Source organism: Petromyzon marinus, chromosome 26, assembly GCF_048934315.1.
Source record: "Petromyzon marinus isolate PM22_M1 ecotype Great Lakes invasive population chromosome 26, UKy_Petmar_22M1.pri1.0, whole genome shotgun sequence".
Taxonomy (NCBI): Eukaryota; Metazoa; Chordata; class Hyperoartia; order Petromyzontiformes; family Petromyzontidae; genus Petromyzon; species Petromyzon marinus.
In genome coordinates this window covers 2,102,492-2,121,079 of record NC_133692.1, presented here as the reverse complement: position 1 = coordinate 2,121,079, position 18,588 = coordinate 2,102,492, and the positions used below count along the sequence as shown (strand labels likewise).

Here is an 18,588-nt window from a genome sequence, read left to right as displayed (position 1 = left end):
AAAGCCTGTGAGACGTATTCAGGTGCCAGTCCATTGCGTGACAGTGAATACCATATTCTTAGCTCTTTCGGTAAAGTGACGTTGAAGGGAAACAATAAAATAACAAAATATATATACAACAATACAAAATACCATGTTTCCAACTCGCATGTGTTCTGTGATCCATTTGTTCCTCTTACTGCCTTTCAGTGCAATCCAAAGCATGCATACCTCCATGCTCGCTTTTATAAATTTCCACCTTTGTCCCATTCTCTTTGTCACTGCCCACGTTTCTGAGCAACATTTTATCCAATGAAACAGAATAATGCTTACGCCGTTTTTTGTTGTTGCACTGGTATGTTGTTTGAAGTTATTAAGCTCAGTTTTTGTTTTGTTTTACAAATGCTCCGATCCTTTTCTTAATGTTATTACTGTGATGCCAGTCTGCCGTCCACACCTGCCACAGGTAATCACTCTCGAACGTGTTCTCCAGTTGTGTGATATTCAATGTGTGCACTGAATTGGAACGAAATATGTTGTAGCGGTTTGAGGTCTTGGAGGTACAACAATAGGCAACTGGCATAGACAACTGTCATGGACATTTTATGACGGCTTAATGCCTTTTTCTTGTCAGAGAGATATATATATAACCAGAATCGTAATATTTATTTATACTGCAGGAGGAATCCGATGAGCTATAAAGCTCTTTTCCACAAATGTCCACTCAGGACGAGTAAGCACGTTACACCAATGAACAGTACAAAGACGTGATCGTCGTGCAAAGTAGAAGAACGGTCAACAAATCACCCAATTCACATACAAATAAAACTAAACCATCCTCACTCTGCCAGGATGGGGATGGAACCTGTAAAGAAAGTTCCCGAGTAGTCAAACTCCGTGACTTTGTTTTGGAGAAGAAATGTATGAACACGTTCTTCGAGAGATAGATATATATCTGGAATTTGCGGGCTGTGACAATATTTTAAATATTTATATCAGGATATGAAGTGATCAAAAGTCTTGCAGCATGCCTGGTGAAATGACAGATGTGCTCCATTTTATATATATTTCAGTCAAGGAACGACACAAAATTATAGTATACGGTGCAGCTACAGACTGCAATTTATATTGTATATTTAAAAGATAACATACGACTATCTCACATTGATACCAATATATAACAACACGTTTATCACGTAAATTGGTATACGTATTGAATAACAACAAGCAGAATGTACAATTTATATTAACCCTCCGTGCTTTTTTAAAAAGAAGCCATAATAACATGCCAACCTCACGCAGAGTTTGCATCTGCGGATGACAAAGTCTTCCCTTCGTTCGGAGGATGCGTAATGCAGGAGTGAAATTTAACGCGAGTTACCTTTCCAAGGACGTAAATGTTTTATTACTCAGAGCAGTGTGGTTATATATCTTATCCTGGCATGAGATTTCTCTGCTATAGGAACCTTTTTTACCTTTTGCGTCACATGTACTGTAGTTATGTAGACCGTATGTCCAGTGACCCATTCATTGAACAGCAGTTGTTCCGCTACGATTCTTCGGAGCTCAAGACACAATGACACCTCCCTCATAAGGTGTTCACCGGTAGCGCACCATTCTCTGGAAGACACGAAAGGGTTATTCTGTATTACTCGAGCCGTTTGTGGCATCAATACACAGCCTGTTTGATGGGTGTTAACCTCAGGGTCACCGTAACGACCACTTGGATGACCTTATGGCAGCATGGATATAAAGGTGATGCCAACTGGACGATCAGCACCTACCTACCAGGCCGTTTTACCAGGCCAGTTATTTGTTCTTGGTTTAGCAATATTGTGTGTGTAAATATCAAGACAGTATGAAAAGTGGTTGTTTTTTTTTGGAAATAGAGAGGTTATAAAACTGGTATCTGGATCTGTTGGCTGTTGTGATTCGTTGTGTACAAGTATTTTAGATTGATGTGATGACGTAAAGAGTGAATGAATAATATTTAACATTTCAAAACACCACCAAGAATATTAATGATATTGTTCACCCACTTGTGTGCTTGCCTATCTTATTGTCGTATGGTAAGCATTGTTAATGCACACCGAGGCCAATGTATTATTCAGATACATTCACCAAGAATTGGAAGGAAATAAACCCTAAACTGCAACGCAAACAAGCAACACCACCAACAAGCGGAAACTTCCTAACCACACGATATTGGCAGTGACGATAATATAAGCGCGCTCCACGGACTCAGCTAATATTTACCAAGCTTGCAGCTGCCTCAGTCGCCAAGAGGTGGAAAGTTTCTCACAAGCATATATACATACACATATATATAAAGTAATTAGCTGCCAAAGTTACCAAATTTCCGCTGGCCACACTTTGCCTGAAAGAAAAAATACACCACGGCTTTCCTCTTTGTTACGCACAAAATAGAAATGGTAATGGTTAAATTTCAAGCAGATGCCAATCCGGTCACAATTTGCATAGTTATTATATTGCTCTTCAGCTATTACTTCGCAGCCACATGAGTAATGAAAAATTCAGATACGTTATTGTAGCATGTGCAAAAAAAAGGTATTGTTCTCTTGCTCGCAGCGAATATATATACATAAATTTCACGAGCTCAATTCTGGTTGATAGATGCGAGTTGTGTTCTCTTAGATCCAGTGGGTGACAGCTCTCAGATCGAAGTGCAAAGTGTAAGGCGACGTTCGATCGAACGCGAGCCGGCCTTTCTTACACGCCCATGTGAGCACTCCGCGTGATGCTCACGCGGCATTGTCATTCCGGTGATGGCACTGATATCATTTCTGAACACACTCTGCTGGGATTTTTTTTTCTTTCATATCCATCTGCGTCTGGCCTATTGTGTTTAATTGAGAAAAAAAACTGCGAAAGAAGCCCAGATGGTGATCTACAAAGCCGAACTGTCACCACGGAGCGCTTGACGGGGTTTCTAGGAAACTCCCAGCGCAAAGCCCTGGGAGTGAGTGCCAATTAAACGACCATAATTCCATTAATACGGTGATTTCTGCTACTCCACTGGTCATATTTGTCAATATCCTTCCAAATTAAGCAGCGTTAAACGTATAACAAAGTAGCGCATGTTTGATGTCCATTGTTATGACTGTTGTTTGTTATGTCGCGCAATCGTGGGAGGTGGCAGTGGTTTGGGGAGCCTTTCATCCAGCAGTGGATTGACCATGGCCGGTGATACTCCGAAAGTATACGTTACGTATATATTATTAATACTATACTGCATACCCACATCTAAACAGCAGAAGCCATTATAACAATGAGGACTTTACGGACGTTTTTAAACAACCCATAGTGGCAAGCCAATTACCTGAATCTAGGAAGAAGGCATCTCTGGAATGCTGATAAAGGGTCGCTCACTCGAAAATTCCGTGTATGTGGCGCCTTTGTCTGCAGGTCATTACTGTCATATCCAATTGAGGCCAACAAGAAGAGATTTACAATGTAATGTTCCATCTAATGTCAACGTCAACAGGTGCATAGACACCACGAATGATAAAAGTTACGTATGCAATATCTCACATTTTAATTGCATTTCAATATAAAGTTTAGAAACTCCCACATCATCCTCTTGATGCGTTGCATAATATGGCAGCAATTATACCTTTTGTTAGCCACAGTGTAGTGTGTTGCAGCTTTTACTTTGTGAATAACGCTTGGGATATTTGTTAATTATTAGTATTCGTAATTTACACAAGCCATGTTGTCCACGGTGATGTGGAGGATGAATTTTGTGGTTCCAAATTATCCCCAGGGTTATTCAAGATTTGTATTGCTCTTATCCACAGGTAACCCTCGGGATATAGGATGAAGTTGCCCGTGCAACTCCTTTTATCTGCGACAATCTTTCGGCTAATAGGACTGCTCAAAGCATAACGTGTTTGAAGCGTAAAGTGCTTGCATTTGAGCGCAAGTTCACACACGTTGTGCTTCAAAGACGTGGGTGGTGCTGTATCCTCCACGATAGCAACACGGAGAGACGCACGCACAGACGTGGACACACGCCGAGACGGACACGGGGACACACAAAGACAGAGAGACACAAAGAGACGGAGAGACACCCTATTTTGTAAGCGTCCTTGGGCCGGGACACGTCACGAGAAGGGATTATGAAGCATGGTCATAGGGTGAGAACGGAGTGGCAGCCAAGGAATCGAAAGCGTCCAAAAGGCCCGACGCTCAGGGGAGATGGAGTGATGAAATCGGATGGGTGTTTTTCCGGGCGGATTTGTTGCATCATGGAATCATGGGGGCAGGTAACGGCTTGGGGAAGCCATCATCCAGCAGTGGATTGATCATGGCTGATGATGATGATAAACATCTTACCGCTCCGTTTCCTAACTGTACAATGTCCATGTGCTTCCATAAATTAAATCATATCCATGCGCACCAATGAATATATTTCTCGGTACTTGAGTGTGCAAATTAACAATTGTTGATGAGTCTGCATAAATTGCCATGTTCATGGTTGCAGAAGCACAACAATTTACAATTGCACGTGCAATACGAGAGGAATAGCCACGCGTGCTGAAATATGTATTATATTTGGGGATGCAGTATACACACACAAAGAAGTGTAGTTTTATAACCTTTAAAATAAAATCACGTGTTTTCTTTAGCGTGTATTTGGTTAATCATTCATAGACCATGAAGCAGAAACATTGGAAACGGTATTTAATATTTCATTATATCCGGTTCTTGGGTGTACATGTATGTTTACATAGGTGTGTGTTGAACTTCTTTCGCACCGTACGTAGCCAACTATGCGAATCGGAGGTGCGGGGGAAGGACAACAAATTAGACGGAACAACCATTAAAAAAATCAAACTATTCAAAAGTAATTGTTATCTGATAGCGTTAGTGCCCAAATATTTGTTAAGTAGAGGACTGTAGAGGACGAATTACTCCTCATAGTGGAATGTCTGTTAATGTTGTTTGTTTTGTTAATGTTGTTTATTTTGTTCATATTGTTTATATTGTTAATATTGTTTATTTTGTTAATATTGTTTATTTTGTTAATATTGTTTATTTTTATATTCTTGGTTCTTTCGGTAAAGTCGCGTAGAAGGGAAACAATACAATAATACAAATATAAAACAATACAAATTCTCACGACGTTTCGACTGTAACACAAGCAATCATCATCAGGTGTGAAAAACCACAACAAGAACATTTGAAAAAAAGTGGCGTTTTTTTAGCGTTAGCACCACGGATAGCGATTGACAGTTTGTTCAGATGGACGAGTCCATCTATGTTCGGAAAAGAGGAGGGGGGAGACGAACAAATAATGGATGCGGTCTGAAAGCCACCTTAAGCGTGATTAATAAATTAAGACCCGAAATGGTTTATCAAATCCTTCCAATGATTGCTAAGCCAGAATCCATCTTCTCGGTTGAAATTGTCTCTGTGTTTGTATATGTGGATAGCCTCATGAACGAATCTCTCATGGTAGCCAGACGGCTTGCAAAGAACCTCTGTCTTGGAGAAGTCAATGTCATGTGAGCCTACTGAATTATAACAGTGATCTGCCACGGCCGAGGTGTTGGTCCTACCGTGTTTCAGGTCTGCTTTGTGTTCACGAATGCGGTCCGAGACATGTCGTTTGGTTTCTCCAATGTAACTACTACAACAGAGGCAACTTAGTTTGTAGACGCCAGGGTACTGTATGTTCGGAATCACATCTTTTACAGACGGAACCAGATCACGGATTCTATGTAATGTGTTGAATCGGACCTGGATCTTGTGTTTATTCAAGATTTTGGAGATCTTTTTTGTGATCCCCGAAATGTAGGGTAAAGTGATGGTTTTGAAAGGCTCCTCAAGAGGGTCCTTCTTCATGGTTGGAGTGATAGCTTTGCGGATTGTGTAGTCGGAATAACCATTAGCCTTAAGAGCTTGGTGTACGTGCTTGAGTTCACTGGCTATGTGTTCCTGGTCGAATATGCATTGGGCTCTATGGTGCAGAGTCTTGATGAGGGGATTCTTCTGGGATGGATGGTGGTGGGAATCCGGTTTCAGGTAAGCATCCGTATGGGTAGCTTTCCTGTAGACAGAGTGGCTCATTGAACCATCAGGTCTCTTTTTTATTAGGACATCCAAAAAAGGTAGCTTGCCATCTTTTTCGACCTCCATGGTAAATCTGGTGGCTGAGTGTATGGAATTGATGTGGTCGAAGAATTGGTCTAGAGCAGGCCGGCCATGTGGCCAGATGACAAAAGTGTCATCCACGTACCTCTTCCATAAGGTTGGGCGCAGAGTGGCAGTCTGGATGGCATCAGTCTCAAATTTCTCCATGAAAATGTTGGCTACAACCGGAGATAGGGGGGAGCCCATTGAGGTGCCCTCAGTTTAAATTTTGATTTAAAGCTTTCGTGACTGCAGGGATTCATATTCTTGGTTCTTTCGGTAAAGTCACGTAGAAGGGAAACAATAAAACAATAAAAATATAAAACAATAAAATTCTCACGAACCAAGAATATGAATCCCTGCAGTCACGAAAGCTTTAAATCAAAATTGTTTATTTTGTTATTATTGTTTATTTTGTTAATATTGTTTATTTTCGTTCTTCAAGCACTTTTCTTTTGCCTGCACCTCTGAAGTGTTCCGTTCCGTTGTTCTTCTGTGCGGATCACTCCGAAGCTCTTCTTGTTCTGTGCTGGTGCACCGCGGATCTCCCTCGAAAACTCACTGGGCAACTCGCTACACGGGACTTTTCGTGTAGCAATTAAACATTGATCGATGTATGACATGTAACAACACTTTAAGTGAAACCTTTTCACGTGAGTACAGCCCCCGATGTTTAAGTGCAAGGCTCACACGGAAGCGTTTTTTTTTCCCTCATGAATACTCTTCCACTTCATTGTAAAACAAAAGTGTACATAAGGTCGGGGAATTTCCCATGTCGCTGTTAATAAGCATTGTGATGTGAACAAATAGAGCAAATTAAGCTTTTGACTCATGGAAATGTTTTGAATCGCTGCTTTTGAGTATTGTTGTTTTTTGTTGTTCATTGCCCCAAGGAAAACAACGCTTGCCAGAAATTAATGTAATCCCTAAAAAAATATATATATACTGAATAACTTACATTCCTTTGCAGACTCTTAAAACACATTTCCTGTAATGTGCATGGGTAAAGAATTGAACCAAAGTATGTATATATTTTTTTCTATAACATCAAATTATCATTATTGTTGTTGCACAAGTTGAGGAGAATATAAATAACGAAATAGAGAGGCAGACAACATATCTCCTTCACGCAGTAGATAGAATAGAATTTTAGACTATCGTCAATTCACTTTATAGAGACTTTCGGAGCAATAAAATGATAACGTGAGGATACTATAAATGTACTACAGAATCCCATTGGGAATATAATTAATGTACAGCCCCTTTGCCAATTCACTGCAGGATGGCGGCCTCCCCACACTCTTTTGGTCATTGTGATTGTCTGACCATACTGTTGGGGTCTGTCGGTAAAGTCAAAATATTTTACCGAAAGAGTATACATTCCTGCAGCCACGAAAGCTTTGGGTGAATGTTTGACCCAAACTTCACCACACTCGTTAGGTTGTCAAGAGGACAGCCAGAACCGGTCCAGATATCACTCGCCGCTTATGTCAGCCATGGCTATGAATCAACGCCAGGCCACCAGGTGCATAGTTCAGCGTGCTAACCACTGTGACACCACTCTCCCCCTTCCACCCGTGCCCCTTAAATAAATTAAAATGATACATGAGAATGTCATCAATGCACAATATGAATCTCTCAGCAATGAGAAGTGAATGAGCCAATACAGTATAAACAATTCATGATATCAGTCCATAGCAATAATGATTGAGGGTGAAATACTGACATCATCATCGTAATGCCCTTAGTTTGAAAGAATCAGAAATTAATACAATTAGCATGACGGTTCTTCATGATAACTTCATAGCCTCAGCACACCCCCCACCCACCCCACTCCCCTGCACACTTCTTAAGAATTAAAGTCGGCGTTGGGAAAATTTGGTGAGGATTTATCGGAGGAGGGCGGCGGAGTGGCAACAGGAACATTGCCCCATGTTTCAGTCACTCTGCGTTATGGTTGATGCATTGTGGCGCTGCACATGATGCAGTCGGCTCGCTATCCTCCTGCCCGGGTGTCTCCATCGCGTCTAAAGCCCTGCTCCTCCCATCCCCTCTCCTCCGGCTCTGTCTGCGAGATTAAACAAAAACAAAACCCAAAAATGATCTTGCATCTGCCTCTCGGCGAGATTGCCTCGAGGAGGACGGTTGAGACTGATCAGTATTTAAAAGTGATACTTTAAATCGCATGTTGTGTTTTTTAAAGAAGAACAAAAACCTAAAAGCTACTTTTATTACGATTACTTTGTGGGTTTTATTGATTTATTTCATATTTGTAGCCAAGTCCTAGACTCTGTATATAGCTAGCATTATTATTTTATTTTTGCCATCACACCTTCCCTGCTTTCTCTCACACCAACAAATATAACTTCAAAGATATTGCCAATCGCTAAAGTTATAAGACTCAAACTTGGAGATAGGATAGATACGCATTTGAGGATAAGCCATTCCCCCCCCCCCCCACAATTCCTTCATATCCCGTGACCCTTACTGGACCTCAATACACTTAAAGCTGCAAACGCTCAAACATAAAAAAATGATTCTGGCTCAAAACTTTCAGCGAGGTGAAATTGTGAAAATAATTACTCTCTCCAGTAGTAGCAACAATAACAACAAACATATATGTCTGGAATGGGTAATGGATTAATTACTGAATCGTGCATTGCATCGTAGAATTATAGATTGAATAAGAGTGGTAATTAGTCGACTCTCATGGCTGTATAACACTCCAGAGATATCTTGATAATGCACGCGCTATCTCGCCTATCCCATGCTTCCATTTCGACTACAACCGGTGTGTGCGTGCATATCCACGACCAAGCAAATTTTTCAAAAACAGAAACAGTCAGTGCGTTTCTGTTTTTTTGGGTTGTGAAATGCCATTTAAATTCTCTGTAGTTTAAGTGCGATTTGTGTGTATTAAATAACATTTTTTGGGTGGTTCAAGAGATGTATAATTGAATGTGCTTATTATTTTTAGCACATGAGCTATCTTTACAAATGTCCCTGTACTCCATTGTCTGTCGAATTATCCAAAAGGCCCCTGTTTACAAAGACCTTTAATGGGATGAATTACTGAGCCTCACAGTGAACATGTACTAAATATTCCTTAATGCCTTGCAGGGATAACAAAATATATATACATGAAGTTAAAATGTCCCTCTTCAATAGAGCACAGTCCAGGACAATATCCAAATCCAGTGCATTATCCATGACATGCAAATATGTCAATGCGTATCACATCCTGGTTTCCACTTCTGAAACGTAACATTGTTTTCCCACACCACTGTCAGTGGAAGGGCCCCAACTGGAAGGAACTCGCGAGGAGACGTTGTCAGACTGTTCCCCGCTGGTCAGATGTCTTGGAAGAGGTCATTGTTGTTGTTGTTGTGTGCTCGCCTTGCCTAACCAGCAGCAGCTGTTGCTGCTGCTTCGTTATCAGCAGCAGCAGCAGCGTGCAGGAGACCCCCGAGTCTCCCCCCCCCCCCCCGCGTAGAGTCCGGTGAGGGAGGCCACTCGTCGACTCTTTTTGAATCCCCGTCTGTCGCTGAGCAGCACATCCACAGTGTGCGTCGTGGTGGTGTCACGTTGCCCCCCCCCCCGCCCCCCCTCGTGTCGATGTTGGAGATCGGCAGCACACGGACCCTCGCCGGAACGGAGCCTGTTTTGTGCAGGGGGGGGGGGGGGGGGGGCATGACTCGAGCCGCGGGTGTCCGACAGCCAGGGAGACGAAAGGGCTGAGGGAGTGGTTCTTGATGTCTTGCGTGGACCATTGCTCACAATCCACGCGGCCAGTCTCGGTGTGCCACGTCCGGACCACGTGGAGGCGTCGCGGTGGTGTCAGCAATGTCCACGTGTGTGTGGGGTGTGAAGTGTGGGGTGAAAGCGCCTGCTTCCACGCGGACCTTCTACACCGCTTCACAACGACACGCTTCGGCAGAGCGATATTGCTCAGCAGGGGTCGTCCCTGTGATGGCAAATCGTTGGTTGGATGCATTTGGACCCTCACTCGAGGGACGCCCGCTCTGGTGCTTGGCGCGATATGCAGAGGGGCGATAAGCAGCTGCTGTGTGAGATGGGCCAGGTGTGAGCTGACAAGATTTTTGCCGAGAAAGTTGTTGTTGTTGTTGTTTGTCAAGACTTTGGCTGCCGTTCTTCCGCAGGTGGTTGGAGGAGGTGGGAGTACCCACACTTTACCCCACAACACACGCGACCTGCCGACAGACACATTGTGGCGTGTACCTATTTAAGTAAGACATCTGCACCACTGATTCTACTGCCGCTCCTGGAGATCGGACCGTCAATCTTTAAATTGCAAGTCCAGGTGTGCTGACAATCGCACAACAGATGCATCTCCACTCTGACTAAAATGTTTGCGGAAAAAAAATATTTCTGTTATAAAGCCACAAAAAACCACTTCAGTACAACATGCATTACTATATTCACAGAGGTGGACTATGGATTATTACGTAAAGATAAAGAGGCAAAAGCATATTTACGTGGTGAATCAGACGTTTTACCTCGGCACTATAATGCTATAGGTAAGGCCACGCCTGGCATTGCATATACCATTCTTGCATATGTGCAGTTGTCGAGAATGTATACTGTGTCACGCTTGCATGCCCTGTAGCCGTTAAAACACATTATGCAGCTGAAATAGGGAACGTTATAAACGAGTCAGCATTGTGGATAGAGTTGTTTATGTTCGCCGTATGTCATTGAACATTTGGAACTTGATGGGAGCGTGTGGCATTCCGTGTCTAATGATTCAGAGCCATACACCAGTAACCTCTGCACGAAATTGTCTCTCGTTCAACCACTGCAACATTTTTACCAGCATTATCAAACGCTCGTAAAGCTTGCAAGCTTGCACCAGCCACCTATTATATTGCAGCGGTCAAGAACATTGTGTGGTGAATGTGAGCGCGGTTGCATATTTATTAACCAAAAAACCCCCAGCAACAAACACACGTCCATCAAAAGTTAGGTGGGAGAGAGGAAAACGAGTTGCTGTGACAATCACCGACACACATCTTGCCATCATCTCATTACCCGGCTAAATATGCCAGGGCACACAAATGCAGCCGAGTGGGAGATGTAGAGGCTGTGCAGCCAGTAGGCGGCCCTGACATACAAAGCGAAGCTGTTGCCCGAGGCCTTGTGACGAGCGCAGAGACGCCGCGTTCATCACCCCGCCGCCGCCACCCCGTGACCGCGCATAAATTGACACGGCACGTATATATCTCGTGCCATGGGGGGATTGACTTCCACATGGGCACCATCCCCTCACCGGTGCAGCGATTGCACCGACTGCTCTCTCTCGCTCTGCGGCTTTCGCTTTCACTCCTAGCCCAGGGCGAGGGTACTGATAAGCGCCCAGCGCTGCTGTTTTTTTTAAAATTGCATTTGTTAAGTTTGTTGCATTATTTTCCTTTGTTGTTGAACAAAAAAACCCCTACGTTTTAATGCACGATGCAATGCGATGTATGTGAGTGTGTATGCAACTTTTGTTGTTGTGTGCACATTGTGGTTTGGGAAAATCTCTCATACTATTATTATTATAATAAATAGTCTCGGCCCCGAGTTTGTTTGGTAGCCACTTGAATTGCATGGGTTCCTCACCAGCCCGACAATAAGTCGACTGCTAGTGACCACGGGCTATTGCCACAAACAAACAAAAATACTAACCGGGAAACTTGCTACACGGGATTTTCCCTGCAACAAAATAAATAGCGCATTAAAACGGTGGATGACGTTCAGAAGACGTACAACGGATAGCGACACCGACGAGGTTTGAGGAACGAACAAAGAATGCCTGACCACTCGGTTCGTTTTAAAATTGCTTCAACTTTACAATTTGTGCTCCTATTAAACACCAGCATAGTATTCAATCTTAAAACAAATTAAAAAACACACATTACGATACGTATTATCTTGGCATTTTATGAAGTAAAAAAGCAGAAACATTTTAAGTGCTCCGAGTACTGGATTGTAAAAAAGTCCGACAATGATAGCTGTCTTATTTTGCCTTGCAGAACAACGGGTTCTCGGCTAGTTTATAATATGTCTATTTGTTCCACTATTATGTATCAAGTTCGTCTCTACTTACTCTCCTAGTGCACTTACTCTGATGTGTTTTCAACTTGTGTCCCTCCAATAGATGTCTTCAATTATTTTGTGAATTTGCTGGCCGTGACATTGTTTTAAATTTTTGCTTATGTTTATCTGAAGCATCAATTTTACAGCCTTGTTAAGGTTCAACAAAATGTCATGTCGTTCATTTCCGTTGGGAAGATCATTTAAATCTGCAGACCAACCAACCACATGATCGAGCTGGGTTGAGGGAAGGCTTCTCTACCATAGATCACGTACGTATTATGAAGCAGATTCTGAAGACAAATGAATATGGATTATCATTGTAACGGGCCTTTGTTGACCATGAAAAGGCAATTGATTTTTTGGGAAATTGATGCAGTCATCCTAGCCAGCCCCAAACTGAGGTCTAAATGAATTGTTTTTAATATATACTGTTTTTAAAATAATGTTTAACCACGTTGAGATTAATGAATCAACAAAATACATATTAAAGAAAAGTCAGATAAGGAATCACATTTTAAATCGATGTAAAAAAAATATGCTAGTATTTTGGTCATTGACCAAAACGCATGACTGCATTCTAATGATACAGGGGAGTATAATAGTTTTTTTTTTATCTGCAATGAGACAACCGCGGCTATGGTTTCGCCTTAACAAGGCCGTGAAGCATCATTACGAGTGATGCTGGACACGAGATGCTTGCTGTCAATTTAGCACTACAAGACACGAACCCTTTACTCAAATAATAATAAATTAATCCCTTAAAAGGCCACTCTGAGATTGCATTGTACTGAGGAAACGTCGGCGATTGATCGAACTTAATTACAAGCTGGCTGGCTGCCTCTCCCCGCGTCACCTAAATTCCAGCAGCTCTGGAGTTATTGCAAGAGGGGGACTCCGCAGAGGTTGTGATGCTGCTGCTGCTGCTGCTCGTGCTATTATCACCTCTGCGCACGTCCCCCCTGCCCCCTGTGCTCATCACACTTCCACCCCGTGCGAGCGAGCGAGCGAGCGTGCGTGTGGGTGGGTGAAAAGAAGACAATCCCTGCCGTGTCCTTCAGGTTGTGGGCGCGTGTTGTTGCGCACTGATGCCTAGACGGTTTTTTCTTTTTGCTCAACGTGTTTCTGCGAGATTCTTCGGGAACTGAACTTGCGACGTGGAGCGAACCGTCGGACAGGATTGCCCAAACCACGCTGGGTGCAACCCGAAAATACAGCACAACTGCAAAAACAAACACCCAGAAGGTGAGAAATGTGCATGGAGATCTTGGGGCCAATGGAACTCCCTTGTGGGGGGAGGTGGGAGACGAGACTGGGGGATGCAACAGAAGCAAATAAGATGCAGATGAAAGGAGTGGTGCCCCGGGTGGTTAGCCCGCATGCCTAGCCACCGCATGCCCAAACAGCTTCTGTTCGGCCGTATAAAGAGGGATAAACGGGCGCGGCACGAGCTAGAGCAGAGAGAGACTGATGTGGTATAGAAGGATGCGGGGATGATTGGACTTTCCGATGATTGGTACCAGCTGTGCCAGGATCGGCCTCTGTGGAGGAGGTTCGTGAAGATGTCAATCATCTCAGTCGGTCAACCCATGACACCTGGGTCTGTTCCGTGACCTGCAAGCGGGCCTTGGATGCTTAGCGTCGCCTCAAAGTGCACGTAGCCTGGCACAAGCGCCGTGATGACGTCACCGCCACTTAGTGGCGAAAGGCAGTTGTTGTTGTGGTAGGGGTGGGTTCTGTTGGAGCTGAGTAAGAGTTTGGGAGTCAATGAGAGGAGTTCTCCGTGTTGACGGCGGAAAATAATCGAGGGAATGGGGAGGGGTGGGGGTATAATTCACGATGCAACACAATTTTTGTTCCTCGGCACTAAGTGTTCTTTTTAAATTGCTTATGCCTAAAAAGTATATAAAATGGCTATTATTTCCCACAAACAAAATGGTCATTATTCCCCAGAACTTGATGTGAAGGAATGATATAAATGCACACATTTTCTCATTGAAAATAGTTACATTTCAAAATATCACTGTCACATCCAGATGCATTTATCTCAGAGATTCAACCAATTTCTTTGGTGACACTGCATTGGCAGTGGCGCGCAAGCACAAACAACATATCTCAACACATTCGTCAATAGCAGTGCCTCGAGAGGAAACAAATATAACAGGCGATGTTTCGGGCAATGGGCCTTCTTGCGTGAAAAAGACGTGCTGCGTTTGATTCTTTCAGAAGGGTTCAATGTCTCACTGCTCCCCATTCGCCGTGCTTAGACTGCCCACCAGCCTGCAGGCACCAGCAGTTGCGAGATGTTAACTACCTCGCCTGGTATACAGCAGGTCGTGGGTTCCATCCTAATCCTGACGCTTACTGAATATTTGGAGTTTGCATGTTCTCCTCGTGGTCGCGTGGATTTTTCTCCGGGTCCTCCGGTTTTTGCCCTCCACATTTAGAAACACGTGCGTTTAGACTATTTGGCTGCTATAAATGCCCACGTTATGAGCCACTTTGGTGAGCCATCATTTGTGGCCAGGTCGCTTCTGCAAAAGAACTACATAGCTCAGTGGGTCCTACCTGATAAAATACATTTCGATTTAAAGCTTTCGTGACTGCAAGGATTCATCTTCTCTGGTTCTTTCGGTAAAATCACGTAGAATGAGAATACAATAATAAATTAATAAAATAAAATAATACAATAAAATTATCACGACGTTTCGGCCACAACACAAGTTGTGGCCGCTGTCCTCCAGACAGTCTCGTCCCTTCACCTGATGAAGGCCACTTGTGTTGTGGCCGAAACGTCGTGAGAATTTTAGTGTGTTATTTTATTTTATTAATTTATTATTATTTTCTCATTCTACGTGACTTTACCGAAAGAACCTGAGAAGAAAAATACAAATAGTTACGTTTTTTGCTTAGTTTGATCATATCTCCATGTCACACTGCTGTAATTAAACAAACACAATTGTGATGATTCCCTGAGTTGATAGTGGTGTACAAGCAATACAAAAAACACTTCATGTATGTTATGTTATCCTCTTTTGAGTAGTATTATTAGTGACATAAATGTTTTCTGTTTACACTGAAAGGTAGCAGAGGCTTCCCTGAGTAAACAAATACTATAATAACAAGTTAAATAATCCACACGAGCCTGTGCACACGACTGCATGACGGAACTGTAATGCTATAAGGTAATTTATGTTGTTTTGGTTTTCTTATTTTAATTTACGGCACGTGTGTGTTTTTTTTTCTAATTGTATTGTTGTATTTGTGTTATTGTGTTTGTAATGTGTTTGTCTTAGTCGTTGTTGTGTTGTGTTGGATGGATGCCTGCACCTAGACCAACATCTGCTCCAAAATAAGCAGACAACACAGTCCGACACGTCTGTCCTTCCACGTGAAGAATACCGTTATGGTTATTTTACACATCCCATCAGCCGCACGTCCTCCTGCGAGTACTTACAGCACCACTGGTTCGACTCAAGCAAACGCTGCATCGTTCAGTGCCTCATCAGCTGTCAGGCTCGTTTGAACCAGTTTCTGGACACGTATGTTGAACTTCTTTCGCACCGTACGTGCTGGTGAACTGCCAGATAGTTATAGGCAAGGGCCCATTCTGTTGGAAGTGGCTCCTAGTTTGACGTGAAATAACACAATTCACGCACAAAATAAATCACCAGCACAGTTGTTGAGAATCTGGGCAGTGACCATGTGTCCAGCCAACATTCCCATTTATCCTTAGCCAGCGGTCAAAACCACGCGCGTCAACTCTCATTAGGAAGCCACTGGAGCTATGCACTTTAAAATCTGTATTGAAAACACGTTTGTTTACAGCTGCTTCGTGTTTGTGTTTAGTTTGTGGTCCTTCCCCACGCATCTCCGATTGACTACGTTGCCATACGAAAGAAGTTCAACATAGTACAGTTCATCAGACTGCCTTTGTATCCCCAGTAGCTATGCTTAAACACAGCACCAGGTACGTATTTGAGGCTGAGTAGACCTAGGGGAGGCCCAAGACCGGTTCAGATAATTGTCACTGTTGTTGGCCGTGAGCGGGAATCGAACTGAGGTCGTAGCGCATCGCGATAACCACCACGGTGTGGTGAGGAGAGATAGACACGGTGAGGAGAGATAGACACGGTGAGGAGAGATAGACACGGTGTGGTGAGGGGAGATAGACACGGTGTGGAGAGATAGACACGGTGTGGTGAGGATAGACACGGTGAGGTGAGGAGAGATAGACACGGTGTGGTGAGGAGAGATAGACACGGTGTGGTGAGGAGAGATAGACACGGTGTGGTGAGGAGAGATAGACACGGTGAGGAGAGATAGACACGGTGAGGAGAGATAGACACGGTGTGGTGAGGAGAGATAGACACGGTGAGGAGAGATAGACACGGTATGGTGAGGAGAGATAGACACGGTGAGGAGAGATAGACACGGTGTGGTGAGATAGACACGGTGTGGTGAGGAGAGATAGACACGGTGTGGTGTGGAGAGATAGACACGGTGAGGAGAGATACACACGGTGTGGTGAGATAGACATGGTGTGGTGAGGAGAGATAGACACGGTGTGGTGAGGAGAGATAGACACGGTGAGGTGAGGAGAGATAGACACGGTGAGGTGAGGAGAGATAGACACGGTGTGGTGAGGAGAGATAGACACGGTGTGGTGAGGAGAGATAGACACGGTGAGGTGAGGAGAGATAGACACGGTGAGGTGAGGAGAGATAGACACGGTGTGGTGAGGAGAGATAGACACGGTGTGGTGAGGAGAGATAGACACGGTGTGGTGAGGAGAGATAGACACGGTGTGGTGAGGAGAGATAGACACGGTGTGGTGAGGAGAGATAGACACGGTGAGGAGAGATAGACACGGTGTGGTGAGGAGAGATAGACACGGTGAGGAGAGATAGACACGGTGTGGTGAGATAGACATGGTGTGGTGAGGAGAGATAGACACGGTGTGGTGAGGAGAGATAGACACGGTGTGGTGAGGAGAGATAGACACGGTGTGGTGAGGAGAGATAGACACGGTGAGGAGAGATAGACACGGTGTGGTGAGATAGACACGGTGTGGTGAGGAGAGATAGACACGGTGAGGTGAGGAGAGATAGACACGGCGTGGTGAGGAGAGACACGGTGTGGTGAGGAGAGATAGACACGGTGTGGTGAGGAGAGATAGACACGGTGTGGTGAGGAGAGATAGACACGGTCTGGTGAGGATAGACACGGTGTGGTGTGGAGAGATAGACACGGTGAGGAGAGATAGACACGGTGAGGTGAGGAGAGATAGACACGGTGTGGTGAGGAGAGATAGACACGGTGTGGTGAGGAGAGATAGACACGGTGTGGTGAGGAGAGATAGACACGGTGAGGAGAGATAGACACGGTGTGGTGAGATAGACACGGTGTGGTGAGGAGAGATAGACACGGTGTGGTAAGGAGAGATAGACACGGTGTGGTGAGGAGAGATAGACACGGTGTGGTAAGGAGAGATAGACACGGTGTGGTGAGGAGAGATAGACACGGTGTGGTAAGGAGAGATAGACAAGGTGTGGTGAGGATAGACACGGTGTGGTGAGATAGACACGGTGTGGTGAGGAGAGATAGACACGGTGTGGTGAGGAGAGATAGACACGGTGTGGTAAGGAGAGATAGACACGGTGTGGTGAGGAGAGATAGACACGGTGAGGAGAGATAGACACGGTGTGGTGAGGGGAGATACACACAGTGTGGTGAGGAGAGATAGACACGGTGTGGTGAGGAGAGATAGACACGGTGTGGTGAGGAGAGATAGACACGGTCTGGTGAGGATAGACACGGTGTGGTGTGGAGAGATAGACACGGTGAGGAGAGATAGACACGGTGAGGTGAGGAGAGATAGACACGGTGTGGTGAGGAGAGATAGACACGGTGTGGTGAGGAGAGATAGACACGGTGAGGAGAGATAGACACGGTGAGGTGAGGAGAGATAGACACGGTGTGGTGAGGAGAGATAGACACGGTGTGGTGAGGAGAGATAGACACGGTGAGGTGAGGAGAGATAGACACGGTGAGGTGAGGAGAGATAGACACGGTGAGGAGAGATAGACACGGTGTGGTGAGATAGACACGGTGTGGTGAGGAGAGATAGACACGGTGTGGTAAGGAGAGATAGACACGGTGAGGAGAGATAGACACGGTGTGGTGAGGGGAGATACACACAGTGTGGTGAGGAGAGATAGACACGGTGTGGTGAGGAGAGATAGACACGGTGAGGAGAGATAGACACGGTGTGGTGAGGGGAGATAGACACGGTGTGGTGAGGATAGACACGGTGTGGTGAGGAGACGAGGCACATCACCCACCGCCGAACGTCACCCG

At 44.5% G+C, this 18,588-nt stretch overlaps 1 long non-coding RNA gene across 1 annotated transcript in view; it reads right to left on the bottom strand.

The window, feature by feature from the left end:
• The window catches only part of LOC116946136 (uncharacterized), a 50,610-nt gene that overhangs the window by 2,186 nt on the left and 29,836 nt on the right, over positions 1-18,588 (bottom strand). The window contains exon 2 of the long non-coding RNA XR_004403442.2: positions 1,455-1,599. This is a non-coding gene — a long non-coding RNA (uncharacterized LOC116946136). The remainder of the gene's footprint in view (positions 1-1,454; positions 1,600-18,588) is intronic.